Below are 22,151 nucleotides of genomic sequence, written 5' to 3'. Positions count from 1 at the left end.
CGCGATGAATCGCCTATAATACGCACATAGTCCGAGGAATCGTCGGACAGCCTTCTTATCAGTCGGCACTGGGAACTGTGCAACAGCTGCGATCTTTTCAGGATCAGGACGAACGCCTGCGTGACTGACAACGTGGCCAAGAAATTGCAGCTCTTCATAGCAAAAGTGGCATTTTTCAGGCTTCAACGTCAAGCCCGCAGACCGTATGGCTTGTAAAACTGCCTCAAGTCTTTTAAGATGCTAGTCAAATGTTGCGGCGAAAACTACGATATCATCAAGGTAGACCAAGCAGGTTTTCCACTTCAACCCAGAAAGTACGGTATCCATAACTCTTTGAAAAGTAGCAGGCGCTGAACATAAACCAAAGGGCAAGACTTTAAATTCATATAAGCCATCTGGTGTCACAAAAGCAGTCTTCTCGCGGTCTCTTGGGTCTACCTCGATTTGCCAATACCCACTCCTTAAGTCCATCGATGAAAAGTAACGAGCATGTCGAAGTCTGTCGAGAGAGTCATCTATACGAGGAAGTGGATACACATATCTCTTTGTCACCTGATTGAGTTTTCGGTAATCTACACAGAAGCGCAGGCTGCCATCTTTTTTTTAACGAGGACTACAGGTGACGCCCAGGGGCTTTTTGAGGGCTGAATGACGTCATCTTCTAGCATTTTGTCGACTTGCTCTTTTATCACTTCGCGTTCTTTTGCAGCCACGCGATAGGGGTTTTGGTGAATTGGTCTTGCCATGTCCTCGGTAATTATCCGATGCTTGGTTAGAGGCGTGCGGCCAACTCTTGATGTTGTCGAAAAGCAGTCTTTGAATTCGGCCAGTAGCTCAAGAAGCCTCTTTCGCTCGTTCTTAGGCAAAGTAGTGCTAACGTCAAGAACTGGTGTCGAATCAAGTTTTGGTGCCTCGTCGACTACTGCCAAGCAGCCTTCTGCGTCTGTGATGTCGTCGAAGTAAGCGACGGCCATGCCTTTTGGAAGGTGCCGGCGCTCATCACTAAAATTTGTCAGAAGCAAGTCCGTGCGTCCAGCGGCGACACTGACGATATCTCTTGCGACGGAAATGCCGTGTGTGAAGAGGAGCGAGGTTATTCGGTCTGCTACTCCTTCGCCGTCAAACTGGACAGCGGCTGCCACAGAAACAAGCGTGCATGACCGTGCAGGGAGAACCACATCGTCATCAGTTAGACGCAATTGATTCGGTCGCGCCTGTGTACAATCAGGTGCGCCCGAACTGTTGCGGAATGTAATCAAACTGTCTGGGATATTGATGACGGCGCCGTACTCTCGTAAGAAGTCCATACCAATAATTAGATCTTTGCAGCATGCGGCGAGAACGACGAAAGACGCAACGAAAGAAGAACCTCCTATGTCAATTCTCGCTGTGCATCTTCCAGAGGGCATCAATAACTGACCACCTGCCGTCCTTATTTGAGGGCCTGTCCACGGAGTCTTCACTTTCTTGAGGCGCATGGCAAGGTCCTGACTGATGATAGAAAAGTCGGCACCGGTGTCGACTAAGGCTGTTACTTTCTGGCCGTCAAGAAAAACACTCAGGTCAGCGGTCACAATGTCGCTCTCACGTCTTGTCGAATTTACAGCGTCGTGTAATGGGGGCTTTTCGTCGTCATCTTCATGGCCTGCAACCTTACCCCCGGAGGTCGCCGCCCTCAGTTTCTCCGTCGCGGGCTGGGTGACCTTCTTGCTTTAAGGTCCGCGGAGGTACGTCGGTGTGACGAAGGTGAATGAGCGGGAGAAGGAGAGCGGGATTGACGTCCCAAACCTGGCTGGCGGGTAGGTATTGCCTCCTCGTCAGAAGTACGGTATTCGTAAAAGTGAGAACGGGCTCCATGGAAAGAGGCGTCCTCCTGGCGTGGTATGTATTCTTCGTTCGCACGTCGATCCTCAGACCATGTTCGAAGTGGGCGGAACGAATCATTGCGGTGCCAGCAATGACGGGCAATATGACCTGCACCTCCGCAGTTGAAGCATAGTGGACGTCGATCGATTGTGCGCCACGCGTCTGTTCTTCGGAGTGGTGGACGTCTGAGCCTCCCTTCTTGCGACGATGTCCATGGTGCTGCTGTGGACGCCTGGTGGTACGTCGGTTGGCTTGGCGGTCGGCTCAGGGTCTGCTCTTGCCGCGGTGACCAAGGGGCCGTCGGCACTGGGTGATATGGCGGCGATGTACCAGATGGTGAACGTCGCAGAGCATCGGCATAGCTCATGGGACGGTGCTCGTCACCAGGACCAGCGGTAGAAAAGGCTTGGCGGATTTCGTCGCGTACCAGTTCAGCGACGGACGCAATGGGGGTTTGAGCAACCGGATTCCGGAACTTTTGAAGTTCTTCGCGAACTATCTCCCTAATGAGGTCTCGCAGGGAGCTTTGATCCTCATGTATGGCGGCAGCATTGATTGGGGCGCTGCTAGACATTCGATGATACTGCCTGCATCGTTGATGGAGCGCCCGCTCGATAGCCGTAGCCTCCTTGATGAAGTCAACTACGGTACTTGGAGGATGGCGCAGTAGCCCGGCGAAAAGTTGCTCCTTAACGCCGCGCATGAGGTAGCTCAACTTCCTATCTTCACTCATGTTCGGGTCAGCTCGACGAAAAAGACGAGTCATATCTTCAGCAAACATAGTAACGCTTTGATTGGGTTTTTGAACCCGTAGCTCCAATAGCTGCTGCGCACGGTCGCGTCGATCGACATTGGTGAACGTATCGACAAGCTGTTGTCGGAAGTCGCCTCAAGTTAACAGACTGGATTCTCTGTTCTCATACCATATTTTCGCACCGCCGTCAAGGTAGAAATAGGCGCGTGAGAGCTTTTCTTGTTCAGGCCACAGATTAATCTTGGCGACACGCTCGTAGTGCTCAAGCCAGTCGTCCACGTCTTCATGGGCGCCGCCACTAAAGTGATAAGGAACCAGTGGTTGAAAGATGGTTACCTGAGAAGGCTGTGTTGGCGGGGGGCCTTGGGGAGCCGGTTGCGGACTGGCGTTGGCCATTTGTAGAGGTAATCGGCACTTGCGAGGTTCCGTGGAAGGCGTGAACTCTGGAGCGAGGCCTATCAGCCGCCGACTGAACCGGTGCACGGGAGTTGCAATGGGTGACAATGCGTCCGAGCTCGATGAACGGCTCCCAGTGGGAGTATGGAGCATTAGGTAGCGTTGCGTCCCAGCACTTCCACCAGTGTCGCGGTGCAGCGCGAACCAAAGGCAGATAAACGTATAAACGTTCACACAGCGACTCTCAGCAGCCGAACAGCAAGATCGCCTTCTTTATCTTCAATCAGCCAGAGCTCCACTACCTGGTGTCCGCCAAATCGCCTTATTGTTGTTTTGGTCCACCAGTACACACGCGTCAATATATATATATATATATATATATATATATATATATATATATATATATATATATATATATATATATATATATATATGAACCTACAAGGAAAATCATCAAAGCAGAAATGTTGGCAAAATTACACTATGTTGTAACATATCCTCGTAACAATGTTATTCTCCTATAGAAACAAAATCGAGTAAATGCTGTTGTGATAAATAATTACGCCTTAGTTGTTCGTTTCCCCAGCGTGCAGCCAAGAGTGACCACTGTCGAAAGTGGGGTGGCTCAGCCCCTCAAGTTTTCCTAATGGGGGGAGGGGGGAGCTCGCGTCCTCCTTGCTCCCCCACCGGTTGGTACGCCTACGTCTCTCTGGTATATTTGCAGAAAGTTTTCCAACGCTTCATGTCATTTAAAATTACAACTCTACATTACATTAATTAAACCCTAGCTGGAATATGCTGCTCATCTTTGGGATCTGGTCAAAAGGTATTAACAACTATAATTGAATCAGTTCAGAAATATTCAGCACGTTTCACACACTCAAATCATGCCCACTCAGCTAGCATTTCACTGACGAAATCAGACCTTGGACTAAGAAATTTAAAACTTCGAAGAAAAATGTCTCGTGTATTTCTTTTTCAAAGATCAGCTACCATAAATGTTCACTTAAACAGAAAATCCTCTCGGCATCTTCATACGTATCATTGCATCTTCATTCGTTTTTCATTCAAGGTTTTCAATCATTTTTTACTGCAGTTATTTTTTCAGACTCCTTTTTGCAAAAACGAGCACTGAGTGGAGGCGCCTTCCGCATTCTATCGCCTGCATGGAGGATGCGTCATCAATCAAGGCTGCGCTAACGGATTACTTCTTCAGCCTATTGTAAATTAGTCTGTTTGAGCATGTATTTTCATTATTATGTTGTATTGCTATGTTGTGTTTGTTGCCTTGTTTGTTTTTGTATAACCCTACTCTCTCTGTAAGGCCTTTATGCGGCCTGAGGTTAAATCAATGAAATGAACTGCATGTGCCCTGCGGAACATGCCACGCTCAGTCCGTTTTGCGAAAGAGAAAAAGGCTTCCTGCCACCTATCTTGGCAGAGTGCTCGGAACTCAAGACCCCTCTTCCTTCCCTTTCCCCTAACATCCTCAATACCCAACCTCTTTGGCGTGGGAGACCTTGATATCCAATCCCCTCCTACCAGCTTTGCTTGCACTGACGAACAAGGGCCAGGATCTGCTGAGAACATATGGGCCCTGTAACCAGTGAACCACCTCGTCTGGTGCCTGTGTGCCCCACCAACATAGTTGGGCTCAATGAAAGTTGATTCATCTCTCTGATTCTCATCATCTAATTTAGGGGCTATGTGGACTCCCCGGTATTAGTTTCTTGTAATGTGTCACACAGCATCCCACAACAGGAATTTATTGTAACCCATTCTTACACGCTTTCTCCAAATAAATAGCAGTCCCTTCCCTGTTCTTGGGATAGCTTGACTTTCTCTTTAGCACATCGGCATTATACCCCTTCTGCCTGTACCAGATAGTATATCTAGTGCCGAAACAATCAAAGAATTGCAATTGGGTCATTCTATGCCAAACTTCACAGCCATTTTGGCGACCATCTCAATTGTATTCAAAAAAAGTAATCGTGCTGATTAACTGCGTTGAGAACAGTGAACTGCTAAAATTTTTCTGAGAGAAAACATTTTGGTCATGTGGCTGCCTTCTGAGTTTCCTGAAAGTGTCGTTTGGGTGTTGTTTGTGGAAAAGTTTATTTTAAAAGTACCGCTCCTTCTTTCTATACCAACATTGGCCTACGTGTTAAGCAAATGTGCTTGTGTAAAAAGTTTGAAGCTCAGTAATATTAGTGCAATTTTACTGGTGGCGCATTGCCTACAAGAATTAGCCGAAATGTCCTAAGTTTGCAGTTTTTTGTTTTTTATTGTAATACTGCAGTTTGTATGAATACCTGAGCAGTGAATACTTTCTCGACAAAAGGTATATTTTTAGGAAAAAATAATTTGAGACCTCTCAAACAGCTAAATATTACGAGAAAAAAATCACAACTTTTGCAAGTCGTCCTTTTTGTCTAGATTGAAACTCAAATTTGCACCTTTTGGTGCTATAATTAAGTCACCTTTATACCTAAATCAAAAGCAAATAAGCAGTTATTTTTTATATGCAAATTTCCTCATTACATTTTTTTGTTTCAGGGAAGAAAGTAATTTTTGAGCTATTCCATTCGAGCCCATCCTCCAACCTGGTCATACAACAGCTGCCGCTTTGAAATTCCACATTGCCATCAATAGGAAAGTTTCAAAATTATTTTCTTCGTTAAAACAAAAAATTTAATGATGAGCTTTGCCATATGAAAAGAAGTGCTGATTTACTTTTAATTTAAATAATAAGGTGACTTTCAATGTGACCGTTGCAGGGTGCAAATGGCATCTTAATATAGACAAAAATCACAATTTTGTGAAATTTGTGTTTTTTGAACTTTATCTGCATGAGAGATCGAACAATATTTTTGCTCAAAATAGACCTTTTGTGGAGTAAGTATTCACTACACAGCTATTCATACAAACTGTAGTATTGCAATAAAAAAACTGCAAACATAAGACATTTCGGCTACATTCTTGGAGGCGTATGCGTTAGTAAAATTGCACTAATATTACTGAGCTTTAAACACCATGCACAAGCACCTTTGCTTAACATGTAGACCAAATTTGATATAGAAAGAAGGAGCGGTAGTTAAAAAACATTTCCACAAACAACACCCAAATGACATTTTCAGGTAACTCAGAAAGCAGCCACGTGACCAAAAAATTTGCTCTCTCAGAAAAATTCTACCAGTACACTGTTTTCAATGCAGTGAATCAGCAAGATTTTTTATTCAAATACATTTGAGATGGTCGCCCAAATGGCTGGTACGTTCTGTGTAATATGACCCAATTACATGGATGACTTGCAGAATTTTCACTTTACATATCAGACATTACTGCCCTGTTTTGGAAACAAGTAAGGCATATCAGACATCTAAATTTCATAATTTCAATTAAGAGAATAAAATGGGCTAAATTGGTTTGATGAAATATGATCTGTGTTTATAACAACAACAGTAATAGTAGTGTAGCGCCCTCGTTCGGGCGGCGCGCAAACCGGAGAGCGCGCGATGGCAACAGAAGAAAATAAAGAAGGCGCTAGGCCGTGGCACGTGAAGCCACGGCTCGCGTTCCTGGCTGGTATCGGTTATCGTTCAGGCGTGTCTTTCTTTCGCTCCTGTGGCATAAGCCTACAAGTGGTGACCTCGGACGAAGACAATGACTGACTCGAATGCACCCTCAACCGAACAAGCCTCACGTCCGCAGGACGTCTCGGCCGTGCAACTGCGTCTCCCATCTTTCTGGCCACAGGACCCGCAAGTTTGGTTTCATCAGGTCGAGGCGCAATTCTCCCTGTACCGCATCGCCTCGGAAACGACACGCTACTACCACGTAGCCTCCGTCCTTCCTCCTGACGTTGCCAGCGAGCTCTCCGACGTCCTCTCCAACCCCTCGGACACTACGCCATATCAGCACCTTAAAACCAAGGTGCTGGAACGATTCATGCCTTTGGAACGCGTCCGCCTACAGCAGCTCCTTGCAGAGGGGGACCTTGGCGACAAGCGCCCCTCCCAACTACTGCGCCGAATGCGACAGCTTCTTGGGAAACACGACGTCTCTGCCCACTCAGCGTTGCTTCGCGAGCTCTTCCTCCAACGCCTTTCTCAGCCAATCCGCCTCGTCCTCGCGGCGGCCGGCGACGTCAATCTCGACCGCCTGGCGGAGCTCGCCGGTCAGGTTCATGAAGCGACCTCCCCATCTGTAAACGCTGTCTTACCACCAGCAGGCACAGCGATTTCGCGCCTTGAGGCCCGCATCGACGAACTCGCCGCCTCCATTTCCGCACTCCGGAGCCCCCTGCAGGAGACTCGTTCGCCTCGTTCCAGTCGTCGAGCTCTTCCACGCACACGAGATGCTCGGAGTCCCAGCCCTCCACCCCTCTGCTGGTACCACCGGCGTTTCCGACACCGAGCCAGGAAGTGTACACCCCCATGTTCGTGGCAGGGAAACGCCTGCCGGGATCACTGACGGCGGCGTGTGATCTCCCTTCTCGTCCCAGCCGCCTTTTCATGGTCACGGACCAGCTATCGGGCGCCAGGTTCCTTATAGATACGGGCGCGGAAATTAGCGTTGTGCCCCCGACTAAGGCTGATCGTTCAAAGTCACAGGGGCAAGTGCTTCGTGCTGCCAACGCCTCGTCTATAGCAACGTATGGGCTCCGATCTCTCACCCTCGACTTCGGCCTTCGCTGCATTTTCCGGTGGGTTTTCGTCATCGCAGACGTGGTTCAACCGATCATCGGCTCGGACTTCCTCTCATACTTCGATTTGGACGTCAGCGTGTGGCGGCGCCGCCTCATAGATGGTAAGACTCGTCTCTCCATCTCGGGAGTCCTGTCCGACATCGCTCCAATGGCCATCCGCATGCTGATACCTTCCTCACCGTTCGAAAAAATCTTGGCGAGTTTCCCGGAGTTAACTAAACCGTGCAACCTCACTCAGCCGCCTAAACATATGGTGACACACCACATCGTCACCCGGGGTCCACCGGCAGCCGCTCGACCACGCCGCCTGTGCGGAGACCGCCTAGCTATTGCTAAACGGGAGTTTGACCACATGCTGCAGCTCGGCATTATCCGCCCGTCGTCAAGCGCTTGGGCTTCCCCGCTGCATTTGGTGCCAAAGCGTGATCCTGGTGACTGGCGTCCTTGTGGGGACTATCGAGCGTTGAACGCCAAGACTGTCCACGACAGCTATCCTCTACCTCACATCCAGGATTTTACATCGCGCCTCGACGGCTGCACAATTTTCAGCAAAGTGGACCTTGTTAAGGCGTACCACCAGATTCCTGTCGAGCCCGCCGACATACCTAAGACCGCCATCACGACACCCTTTGGGTTGTTTGAATACGTGTGGATGCCTTTTGGACTCCGCAATTCAGCTCAAACTTTCCAGTGGTTCATTTCTGAGGTCACACGGGGTCTTCCTACTGTGCTTGCGTACCTTGACGATGTCCTCATCGCCAGCCGCACACCTGAAGATCATGAGCACCATCTACGCGCTCTGTTCCAACGTCTTCAGCAGTACGGCCTCGTTGTGAACGCCTCTAAGTGTACTTTCGGCGCATCTGAGCTCGAGTTCTTGGGCCATCACATATCATCCAAAGGAATACGCCCTCTCCGGTCCCACGTTAAAGCAATTCAGGATTATCCTCAGCCTACAACACTGCGCCAATTACGCCAATTCCTGGTGCTTGTGAATTTTTCCAGGCGCTTCATACCACACTGTGCCGAACTGCTACGACCGCTCACCGACCTCCTTCGGTCGACCGCCGGCCCGTCCTCCGCCATTCCTTGGTCGTCAGAGGCCCAGGCCGCCTTTGCTGCTGCTAAGCAAGCGGTCGCTAACGCCGTGCTTCTTATTCATCCACGCAGCAACGCCCCTACTCGGTTGATGGTGGACGCATCCAGCGTGGCCGTCGGAGCCGTCTTACAGCAGTGCATTAACTCCGAGTGGAGACCCTTGTCGTTTTACTCTCGGAAGCTACTTCCTGCTGAGACCCGCTACAGCGTCTTTGGCCGGGAACTACTAGCCATCTACGCTGCAATACAGCACTTTCGGCATTTCCTGGAAGGATGCTCGTTTTACGTGCTGACTGACCATAAGCCACTGGCGTATGTTTTCCACACTAACTCATCCAAGTACGTGCCCCGTGAACTCCGCCATCTGGCTTATATATCGGAGTTCACGACTGACATCCGCCACGTGAAAAGAGCTGACAACACCGCCGCAGATGCCCTTTCTCGTATAGCCGCGGTTGACTCTCCACCGCCAACCATCGACTGGGCCTCATTCTCCTCGGCACAGCAGGATGATAGAGAGCTTGCCGCTTTTCGGGAGAACCCCCGTTCTCTCCGACTACGCCTGGTGCCTCATCCATTATCATCTGAGCGCTTGTGGTGCGATGTCTCAGCTGACCTTCCCCGCCCTTTCCTTCCCGCTTCATTACGACGCACCGTTTTCCACTCCTTACACAACATCTGTCACCCTGGCATTCGGGCTACTCAGCGTCTTCTCACCCAGCGCTATGTCTGGCCCGGAATCAACGGTGATGTGCGCGCTTGGACGCGCATGTGCCTGCCCTGCCAGATGACAAAGGTCTCCCGTCTTACTAAGACGCCGCCCCAACCTTTCCTTCCACCCGGCTGTCGTTTCGACCATGTTCATCAAGACATTGTGGGCCCTCTACCAGTGTCTCAGGGGTACCGTTATATATTGACCATGGTCGATCGCTTCACACGCTGGCCAGAGGCTGTTCCAATTCAAGATATCACAGCCGAGACAGTTGCCCGCGTTTTCATTTCTACGTGGGTATCCCGTTTTGGCTGTCCTGGCACCGTGACAACAGACCGTGGACGTCAGTTTGAGTCCTCGCTGTTTACTTGCCTTAATCGCATCCTCGGAGCCAGACATTGCCGTACCACGGCTTATCATCCCTGCGCCAACGGCATGGTGGAACGCCTTCACCGACAACTGAAGACCGCCTTGACTACCCGCCTCAATAGAGCCACCTGGGTTGATTCCTTGCCACTGGTGCTCTTAGGTTTACGAGCTGTCATCCGGGCAGACCTACAGTGCTCAACAGCAGAGCTGGTGTATGGCACTTCTCTACGGCTTCCGGGAGACTTCTTCACGTAAACGAAGCTACCAGACCAGCCACAGCAATTCCTACAACGCCTCCTCGACTGCGTTCAAGACCTCCGGCCCACTCCACCCAGACCTTCCGAACACAAGACCATATTCGTCCACCCTGATCTGGCCAATGCAACACATGTGTTCGAGCGCCACGACGCGGTCAGACCACCTTTGACACCAGCCTACGACGGACCATTCCGCGTTCTTCACCGCACCCCCAAAACTGCCACTCTACTTCAGAACGGCCGTGAAGAGACAGTCAGCTTGGACCTACTCAAGCCGGCGTACCTGGAGACCGCCCTAGAAAGCCTCTTATCTACGACTGATCTTACGTTGGAACACCACAAACGGCATGTCACATTCCGACTTCCAGTCTACACGGGGGGCCCTGTGGCGCCCTCGTTCGGGCGGCGCGCAAACCGTAAAGCGCGCGATGGCGACAGAAGAAAATAAAGAAGGCGCTAGGCCGTGGCACGTGAAGCCACGGCTCGCGTTCCTGGCTGGCATCGGTTATCGTTCAGGCGTGTCTTTCTTTCGCTCCTGTGACATAAGCCTACAGTAGTATTAATTTTTCTTGTGATGCACAATAGGAATTCACAATTACACCAGATGCTTGTCAACTCATGGCAGAGAAAATGCTTATAAGGGAGGTAACCTCACTGGCCTCCTTAGTAGTTCTTGCCAGCTTGCTTATTCTGCACTTCTGAGTAAAGTAGCTGCTGTTGCATAAGGGCTGTGCACCAGTGAGCTTACCCATTGGCGCCTCTCAAATATACTGCGGTATTGAACACACAGTAAAACCCGCTTATATCATTGGTTGCCGAAGTCGCAAATAGTCCCACTGCATGCGTCATTTCACTCTAATCAAATCATTTCGGAAGGCTCTACATGTGCAAAACATGACCAACAGGCAGCCACTCGATTCCGATGATCTAAGCATGCAACTTATGTTCAAAGGTCCTCCGTGGACCTGCAGTGCGCTCATAATGAATTAACTCGAGAAAAAATGAAAAAGGCTGTAGCGGAATGCCCCTAACCCAACGTCCACGTTCCAACGTCCACGTTCACGTCGCCTTCACTGCGCGGTACCACACTGCGCGGAAATTATACGTAGGACGGTTATCACAGCTACACACGCCTAGTTTCGCCTAATTTTATCTTCCGCGGGCACTTGCAATGAAGCACGTGCACTGTAGCGCTGCAAGCACGCCTGCGTTTTCTTGGTGGATTGAATTCGTCCCTTCTAAATGCAACAATTGCAATATGTGTCGTTGACTCGTCGCTAACCCGTAACTTTTATCGTCCGCAGCTGCTACAGACTAGGCAGCTAGCCCCTATGTAACATCCACATTAATTGCTTGCCTGGCTACCACGTTTCGTCGGGTGCACGCCGTCAGCCTTCGGCATCCCCATCAGCTCGCGTGTGCCGTCCACGAAACCGTAGCCGTTCTTGTGGCACAGCACCTGCAAAATGGCATTCGTCTCCCCGGCATCTGTCCTGAACGCCTCCAATTATCCGACACACAGCGTCCACTGGCACTTGCGCAAACTGCTTGTTTCGGCAGAATTCCAGACACTACCACACGGATTGACGAATTGACATCAAGAATTCTGGAGATCAGTGATCGGAACCTGCCAATCAGCACAAGGGGTACTTCACCGAAATTGTTAGTGCCAACGTGAAGAACGACCACGTGCACATCTGCCAGAGAATGAGCAATGAAAGAGAACAATTTCTCGATTCGCACAATGCTGAATGAGCGAACCTCGACAGGTGTCGTGGAGCTCAATGTGGAAGACCCTGCGAGGTCCTTCAACATTGAATCTCCGGCAACGAGTGCACGTGTAATGTTAGGGTTGGCTTTTCAGCAGTCGCACACGAACACTTCAAGCACACTTAAACAGAGAAATAAATGCGAACTAACTACAACACGAAAAGTGCAACAGAATTGACAGGCACAACTGGAAGATCACATGCAATCTCCAACACGATACCGTAGCAGAATCCGCCGGCTGTCAACGGTTAGAATGGTCCGCACAGTCAACCGCACAACTGACCACCACTGAACAACGAGGTCACAGTGCTGGGCAGCAAAGTTCCGAAATGAGAGCTTTTGGCGGTATGCTTCCTGCGCACGCGCCAAAGGCGGGCGCAAGGCAGTTTGGGAAGGCGAAGCGCAAGCCGCTGCGGGGCTTCGACCGCCGAAGTTTTGTGTGCTTGACTTGCACCCTTGCTTGCAGCGCGTGGGAGCGTGTTGCGCTGTTGCAGCGCATGCATGCGAACGCGTTGTTGCAAGACTGACGCGGGTTTGTGAGTACGCAACGTACACATACCGATAGCTCCCAATAGCTCGGCCGACAATAGACAGGATGCAGTATATTTGGTTCCTAATGAGTGTTCAAAAACTCCTTAAACAGGAATGGCTGCAGGAATGGCTGAATGGAATGCAGCAGGGCTGGGTCGTCCGGTGCTTCCTTGGTAATTTTTCATAGCGAATTCTCGTATCGATGTGGCGTCGGCATTAAAGAAAAAGCAGCGTTGGGTGTCAGTGAAAATTCGAGGTAAGTGCTAGCCGGAGGACGTTTGCCCCTTTATGTTTTCCTTGCGGCACACACACAGCCCTTGCAGGAGTGAAACTGGCTATCAATACAGAGTTTCAGTGTGGCGGCTCCAAGCGGCTTGCGTACGTGAGCCCTTGGGTTCATGTGTATTCTCCACAGGTGCGACGGTGAGTACAAAGAAACGCGATAGCGTGCGCATGCTATAGGCAGCTAGGGGTACCCGGCATCAAAACGTGCGTGTGCGCGCGCCCGTGTGGATGCGGATGCTGCTAGCGGGTCTATATATATATATATATATATATATATATATATATATATATATATATATATATATATATATATATATATATATATATATATATATATATATATATATATATTTATATATATATATATATATATATATATATATATATATATATATATATATGAGATCTAACAGACAGTAATGCCAAGGAATGTACAGGGGAAGAGTTATTAGAACCAATGGAATATAAATAAGAAGAAAGAAAAGTGGATGAAAAAACAACCAGCCGTGAGCAGGAATCGAACCTACCACCTTTGAATAACGCGTTCGATGCGTTATTCGAAGGTCGTAGGTTCAATTTCTGTCGATCATTTTTTAATTTGCTTTTTTTCTTCTTGGATTTAAAAAAATTATTTTTTTTCATTTTAACTTGCACATATGTTGTAATAACACTACTATTATTATATTCTAACAAAGCTTATTCAGCAGTTCAGTACATCTACATCGCTCTACATTTCATACTACACTATGCAGTATAGATTTAGAAATACGCTTCAAAGTTAGACTGCACCTATTTACTCATAAATTCTGCCAATCTCTTGATGCAGTGATTCATAGACTGATTTATTTTAGAATTTTCTAACACATTTGACAAGGATAGTCATAAACATTTACTTTAAAATTAAGTCATCTGGATCTTGGCACCAACAAAGTTTAGTACTTTGGATGCTTCGCATGAAATTGAACTCACTTTGTGCTCAGCTAAGCCCAGCTTATTTCTCATTTTAAGTGCCAATGCCCCTTCCTTGCTATCAACTAAATTCCATCATGATTTGCTGATAATGGTGTTGTCAGTAGTGAAATTACTAACAGACTACCACATGTTATAGATATATTGCTAAATAAAAGTAGGGTGGAATCAATCTGAAACTCCAGTACTAACTATATAGTTAGCAATGCTAACCACATGCTTGGCTTGTGCCAGAAATGTCGCACCACTCCTTCCTTTCTTAATGTTAATGTACAACCAAACCGAAACATGTGCACGCATGTGCTTTTAACACGTTTTGTAAACAGATTTGTCCAATGCCTATGAACAAGCCTTACCAATGCCTTTTGGCCTGTTGACACTTCAGGGCCTTCGATGCACTGTAAGGGCACAAAGTTCTTAAAAGTGACTTCTTTCAAGACTTTTCAATATGATTGTTGATGCAAAGTGATAAAATACTTAAGTTAATAAATTAGCTGTGGTTTCTTGTATAATAATATGCATACTCTGTGAAAACAAGCAAGCATGCAAATAAGTAAATTCATAATGACAACATAATGACATCAGTGCAAGATTGGCTGTTGTGGTAACTCAGCTGCAGTTTGATGGTAATTATGGAATATGAATGTTTAATTATCTTGAGTTTTAATGAACTGGCATTTCGTTTGTGAATAACAGTATGCTAAAGAGCATGTACATATTCTTGTTTGGTTGTACAACAACAGCGTTAGGAAATATTTTTAAAGAATGAGTGGCAAAAAATTTGTGACACAAGCCAACAACATTATTAGCATTGTTCACTTTGTAGTCAGCCTGGACATACAAAAATAATCTAACAGACATCTGCCCAGCCAAGTGTTTAAAATTACCAAGGAATTTTCAAGGGACGACTACATAATAATTGCACCTGCATGCATGAGCTCGTGTCTCTCAGGTTTCATGCACGTGCTTCGTTATGGCAGAGCGTGGTGAAAATACACCCAATGGTTGTCGGCCACTGTTTGGCAACGTGTTGTGCAGCAAAATGAATTTGAAATAAATTTTAATACAAAGTGTCTCTTTGCTATTTCCCAGTTGATGTATTATTTCCATTGCAAAATAAAAACAAGAATATCAAATACTGGCTGTATCTTCCTTTACAGTTATGATAAGGACTCCTAGCAATTTTAAAAGTAGGAATCGAGTATCTGGCGAAAACATCAAGCCCTTAAAATCTACAGAAGTGTTAAAAAATCTACAGAAGTGTACAAGTATAACACTTGCTCCTAGAGCGAAGCAGCCAGCTACGCTCTAGGAGCAAGTGTTATACTCTTACTTTAATTGTTTTTTGCAAAGCAGTTATAGGGTTCACATATCTCTATTTTCAAGAAATGTGAAGTGAATGAATGAAAGTATAGTTGGGCAGCTATCTGAATGATATAATGACCCGTTTGGACTATGACCACAGGAAGGGTGGAGCGGGTGTTGTTACACGTGGACTTACAGGCTGTTAAGGATAGATAGACAAATCTGGCTGATTGTTGCAGAAGTATTAGGCATGTCAGTTCAGAATAAATACCAGACAAACATTACAGGCAGCAGTCCTGATAGATGTGAACTGTTGGAAGAAGTTCAAGCTGGAAAAGAAGTGGCGTATTTATTATTGACACAATTGTTGAAACTTTGCTGAAAATGTTATGCGATGTTTTTGATGACTGTGACATTGCACACTGTCACTCTGCACATGTGTCTGTTTCCTTATATAATTTCTACCAAAGCCACAAACATAGATGGCAGTTAACTCGCGTCCTGTGTTTCTTGTCTTATGCAAGTGTCATTCTGCGCTTTATTACCTTAGAAGTACTTGTTGCTGGGCAGGTTCGTATAACATTATTAGGAGAAATTCTAGACGATGCGAATGTGTGGGGCAGTGTAAATATTTTCTGTAGTTTAGCTGTGAGTGACGCTCTTTGCCGGTGCTTTTTCATTTTTCCTGTGGTGCTTAGGCATCTAGAATTTTCCCCCTTAGCTTGTTACCTCCATGAAGCTATGCACCATCTTGCCCAATAACAACTATTGTTAAACTATTGTATCTGGGATTGTTGATGCAAAATGACCTTAGAGTATATGGTAGAGCTCCTGCAGGATCACCAGCTGAATGTGACAACCAGTTCACCATTTATAGGACCCGAAGTATTGACATTTTCAATATATTTGTTCGCACAGAGCTTCATTGGAGTCATGCAAGCTTAAAATACGGTGCTACCACAAAGAAATTTTTTTTCCTGTGCTGTGACTAATGGGAAAACTATGAAGACAATAACAAAAAGAGATCACAACTAGGCTTATCAATGCGATGTCTGCCTCAATAAATTAACATGATAAATTAATGCAAGCGTGCTTATATCACCATGGTGTTGACACTTTATTACTACATTTGATTTGAACCTCTGCTCTCTCCACCATGGTGTTCCTGGGGGTGTACAGAGTCTTACCTCTGAGACAGCATTGCCAGAACTAATTTCATTGTCACAATCTTGAACAGATGGGCGACAAGCATGCGCCAGTGCAGAGAACACAAGAGAAGTGGTCACTACTTACATGTTCAAGGTCCTATGCACGCACACCGGACTATGATTTTGCAGTGTCTTACATTTTGAGTGGAGTATACATCGTGATGGCTGGAGTCATCTCTGTGGTCACCAGCTAGACTGTCACAATGTCCATATTGTTGCTTGAGACAACTGTATAGGACAAAAAAAAAGGCACCGTAGAAAAAAATAGTTTTAGGCTAATGTAAGGGCTTGTGGTGAGGAGACTTTCAAAAGGTATATGGTGTGTCACCTTGCAATAGAGAAGCAACATTTATACCCAGTTTATATTAGTAGGAGTCTGCTAAACATTGGCCCTACAAGATTGTGGCTAGAGAAAGATGATGTCCAGAAGATACCCTCCTGAAACGTTAACCTGCACCGTCCTTTATTGTCCTTCTTGGTGCACTGGAATTTTTGCCCTATAGGTACTAGTTCCTTCAGTGGGTGCTCTTGAATGGCTTGTGAATAAGCTCACTCTTACTACCTACTTTACCCAAGAGCCAATCCTGCTGTTGGAACTTGTTTGCTTGGCAGAAATTTTCAACAGGAAAAGAAGCTTAACTCGTTACACAAATAAAGATACTGCATTGTAAGATAACTATGATGTTATGTACACAGACCTCCTACATATAACTCACTAAAATGTCACCCCTTACCTCTATGGTGAGCCCGATTAAGCCTTAAGAAAGCATGTAAGTTTCTTGATCCTATACTTCTTAATCAGTACATGAACCTTCAAAAAACAAGATCGTCACGTGCAGTGCATAAAACCAGTGCTTATGAACTACAATGATGCCATCGAAAGCATCAGGAAAAGTAAATTCACCCTGCCAGAAAGCAAATTCTGCATGAAACCTGTAAATGTACGGTTAACAGGCTTCTCGACAACTTCATTATTTCTATTTCTGCAATTTGAATAATCGTGTTTCATGCATACCTTGCTGTCCACCCTATAATTTTTAACCTCTGAGGTGTTAATCAAGTGACCATGCTCATTTAACATACCTGCAAGCCTCCGTGCTAACCTAATATAATTGGAGACTTTAATAAAGTAATGCTTTCTAATGCTCACCCCTTCGAAAAATCTTTAGCACCCCCTTAAAATCCATTCTTTAAAAACTTGATGATCAGAGATGCGATGTATCTCCACACTTGATGACAGGCATTTGTCCAATTACAGCCTCATTATAACAACAAGCAGCCTTTGTAAGATGCTTGAACACGTGCCATTATCTCATGTCAACATGTTTCCTGAAACCACCTTGCTCTTGGTTCTGGGACAGAATGGTTTTCATAAATCATTTTCTTGCTAAGCTCAACTTACCCCTTGACAAACTGTGTGTTTAATTTTAGACCATTCTTGGGTAGCTATTTTTCTTGCTAACTCAAGAAAACCCGATAAAGTGAATCATGAGTTCTTAAAAGGAAATTAGCGAAATATGTACAATCATCTCCAATACATAGCCTGAGTATATATTTCAATAATAATGATCATTATCATTTTAGAGCACATATCTGAAGAAACGAAATCTGGAGCACGAAGGAGTCTGTCACAGGTATTTTTCACTTCTTTATTGGGGGCCATGCAACAATTTTAATTTATTCATGCGATATACTAGAAGTTTACTGCAGTGCGAATCACTTCCCACAATTAAAAAAATATTATGGGGGAACATATGGACTCTTTACAAAGGTTGAAGTTGGTGCCGATGCCGTCTGCCGCATGACCAGTAAGGAGACAAAGCATGGCGCATCACATTAGGCCAAGTAGTAGTGCTATGCTTCCATTTTACACACACACGCGCGCGCGCGTTATGTATGTTTTACTGCAATACACTGCAAGCACTTCACCCCTTGACACTGCTGTATTGCGGCAATGATAGCTTTTAAAAACACCTTTATGGGTTAGCAATAACAATGAAATTTCTATTTTATTTCATTTTTTTTCATTTTTATACACTTGCCTAAACTAGTGTTACCAGCGGTCCCGAATTTCGCTGGACTGTCCAAGACTTTTCCCGCCCTGTCCCTGTCGGCACAGATGTCCCCGATTTTTTCATGGCTGTTCAGCTGATCACACAGACAAAGAAATGTTGCTGGGGATAGCTGCAAGGAACTTTAAACACTTCAGCTGAACTTTCGCGTCAACTTTTACTACAGCATTCTACAGCGAGAAGAAGTGTCGCGAAGAGCATATAGCGAAATTTAGTGCCACATCAAGAGAAAGACGCAATGAAGAGAAAAAACAACGGATTTGTTTAGAAGGCACCGCAACAAAGAAAACTAATTTTCCCACCCACACACAACTACCTTCATTGTTGGTTACCACAATCTAAACACACACTGCTAAGCAAACAAATTGCCATCATCTGCGACCGCTTAATAAAGCCACTTAGACAAGAACGTTCTCTAATTCCAACTCGTGCATTCCGCATCTCTCTCGCGCACTAACGCAAGAACAAGCTTCAACGAAAGCGTTGGCACAAGTATATACTTCCTCCCAAGTGACACCAGCTGTTTGATCGGTCCTCAAGCAACACGCATGCGCCTACCATACATCCGCGTAGTAGTACATGCGTCAGACTAACATTCACAAATCGCATTCCACACAGGCTTTATTTTATGCTCGTTAGCATTGCTTGTAGATTTGGTGGCAAACACTTCGGGCAAATGCCATTAACTACTCGATAAACACGGATGATCACACACCACACACATGGGTGTGTGCGTGTGTGATCACACACACACACACTTGGGTGTGTGCGTGTGTGAGTGATCGTGTCAAGTTTTCGCGCTCGAATTAACTTTTCGAAATGCTCTACCAACTAGCCCAACAACAAGTTCTCTTAAAACACGGATGAGAAGCTCCTGAACACGGCGACATCACAGGAATTGACAAAAGCGGCAGCGACTTGCGTATGAATCACTTTCTAACAATAGAAAGCGACCCCGTCCCCACGGGCAGAGGCGGTTCTCGCCATTTCAAACAGATTACAGTCCATTCCAACACCAACATCGGACAAAAAAACGTCACGACTACAATACAATGAACCCGCCACAGACTGTGTGTCACAAGTTAATGAGAAACTCTACCTGAACCACAGAATAAAGTTCGCCTAAATCGCCTGAAAAAAGTTTTCCATGGATGGATGGATGGATGGATGTCGCTGTACCCTTTAGATTGGGCGGCGGCTAACGCCACCTAGCCGTAATATTTAGCGAACTGATCATTAGATTTATTTTTTCCCTTTAAATAATGAGGTTGAGGATTCGTACAGAGAAGGGTTTAATATTCACTCGTGTCTTGACTTTAGCCACCAATAAGATAATCTCCTTCTAGTTAAGTCTACCCGCTTAAAGTCTATTTTGCCCTCCCTGTCCCTAAACCCCAGTGCTTTGAAAAACTCTGCGCCATCATCCTGAACTGTAGGGTGAAGCCCTTTACAGAATATTATCAAGTGTTCAGCAGTTTCTTCTTCCCCTCCACACGCACTGCATACTGAGTCTACCCCTTCGTATTTGGCCTGATATGTCTTGGTTCGCAATACTCCCATCCTGGCCTCAAACAGTACACAACTACACTGAGTATTATCATAGATCCTTTCCTTGGCAATTTCCTGCTTAAAAGTTTGATAGATCTCTGGTGCGGGCTTCTTAATCGTGCTAATTCTCCACATGTCAGTCTCCGTTTCCTTCACTTTCTTCTCAACCGATAGTTCTTTTTGGTTTGGCCGCCTGCTGCTTTCTAAGTATTTACCAGTCAATTTCCTGGTTCACTTCCTCCATTTTGTATCGACATTCTTCATGTACAAGTAGCTGAAAACCTTCCTAGCCCAACGTTCCTCCCCCATTTCTCTCAATCACTTTTCAAATTTTATCTTGCTGCTAGCTTTCCTGCCCTCAAATGATGTCCATCCCATATCATTTTGCACTACCTGATCTGGTGTATTCCCGTGAGATCCTAAAACAAGCCCATCTATTCCACGTTGCTTAATTTCTAATCTTGCTTGAACTTCTGATCTCATGCACAAGACTGCATTGCCGAACGCCAGCCCAGGAACCATGACCCCTTTCCATACTCCTCTCACAACATTATACCTATTGTAATTACACAGTGCCCTATTTTTCATCACTGCTGCCTTCCTGTTACCTCTAGTCGTCACGTATATTTCGTGTTCCCTCAGGTACTCGGTCCCATTGCTTATCCATACACCCAGGTATTTGTGTTTATCTGTTATCTCTACCTTCGTTATCATTAACAAATCATGACTGCTGATTTTTATTACAGAATCTAAAATCTAACCTATATTCCTCATTACCACAGATGTCCATCAATCTCTGCAAATCTTCCTTGTTGTCTGCCATTAGCACTATATCATCTGCGTACATTAAAGCTGGTACTGCCTGATCAATGAGTTTTCCTTGTTTGACTAAAAAGTGGTTGAAACCAAGTCCACTTCCCTCTAATCTGGCCTCTAATCCTTGTAGGTACATCACAAATAACAAGGGTGACAGTGGACACTCCTGCCTAAGTCCCAGTTTCACCTCTGTGGGCTTGGATACCTCTTTTTGCCACTTTATAACTACCTTGTTGCTTTTATAGATTTCCTTTAAAAGATTAGTGACTCCATCTTCCACACCCAGTGTGTCTAGTATTCCCCATAAGTCCTCTTGAACCACGCTATCGTACGCTCCCTTGATATCCAAAAATGCTAGCCACAGGGGCCTGAGTTCCTTTTCTGCTATTTCGATGCACTGCATCAGTGAGAACAGATTGTCTTCCAACCTCCTGTGTTTCCGAAACAAATTCTGCAGTTACTCCAGCACCCCATCATCCTCTATCCATGCCTGCAGTCTTTCCTTTATAATCTGCATCGCCAGCCTGTAGACCACTGATGTCACTGTTATAGGACGGTAGTTCTTTATGTCATCTTTGTCCCCCTTTCCTTTATAAATCATGCTCATCCTGCTAAGTTTCCATCCATCAGAGACTTCATCATCGATTATAGTTCTGTTCACTGCCTCTCTCAAAGTCTGTTTAGACTATGAACCCCATGTCTTTATCAGCATAATTGAAATGTCTTCTGGCCTGTTGATTTACTACTTGGAACCCTCTTCTCAGCCATTTCCCACTCTCGTGAAAGTGGAGCCATTGTGCCACTTGATCCATTCCTGTCTATTGTGGTGCATAAGGCACTTCTTTGTTGAGTTTTTTCTGTCACCCTTGTTCTTATATATTCAAGCGCTTCGTCCCTTTCTAGCCTAGCGCCTTGAGCTGTAGTTATAAACCTCTGCTCTAGGTTTGTTTCATTTCTTAGGGAGTTTAGATGATTACAAAATTTCGCAGCTGCCTTTCTCTCCTTTTTATGTACTTCTGCCAGCCACTGAGCATCCTTTCTTCTAATCTTTTCATTGATCAGGAGAAATGCTTCCTTTCTAGAGCTTAGAAAGACTTCCATTTTCTTTCAACATCATCTATCAATTCACCCCGTTAATTAGCATGTATGTGTTCCCTAGAGGCTTCCTGACGTTTTGCTATGGCTGTCTTAACTTCCTCATAGCACCAATTCTTGGGCTTTTGTCTTCTTTTCCGGGGTGACTTGTCACGTGCCATAGCAAGCTCTAGCCAAAAAAGTCTAATTAGATTTGTGTATGTCCACACAGTTTTATTATCCTCAGTTATTACTTTCTCAATTTGTTCAGTAGCAATTTCTATTTGCCTTTCGGAATGAAAATTTTCCTGTAGTTGCTCATCTTGTCTCCTTCCCACTTTCGCTGCTATTCTAAAACTTAGCTTGATATGTTGGTGATCACTACACAGACTTCTGGAGCCACCTTCACCTAT

The sequence above is a fragment of the Rhipicephalus microplus genome, chromosome 4 (genome assembly GCF_043290135.1).
Source record: "Rhipicephalus microplus isolate Deutch F79 chromosome 4, USDA_Rmic, whole genome shotgun sequence".
In the NCBI taxonomy this organism is placed as follows: domain Eukaryota; kingdom Metazoa; phylum Arthropoda; class Arachnida; order Ixodida; family Ixodidae; genus Rhipicephalus; species Rhipicephalus microplus.
The sequence above is the reverse complement of the archived record's forward strand: the minus strand, read 5'-3'. Positions refer to the sequence as shown.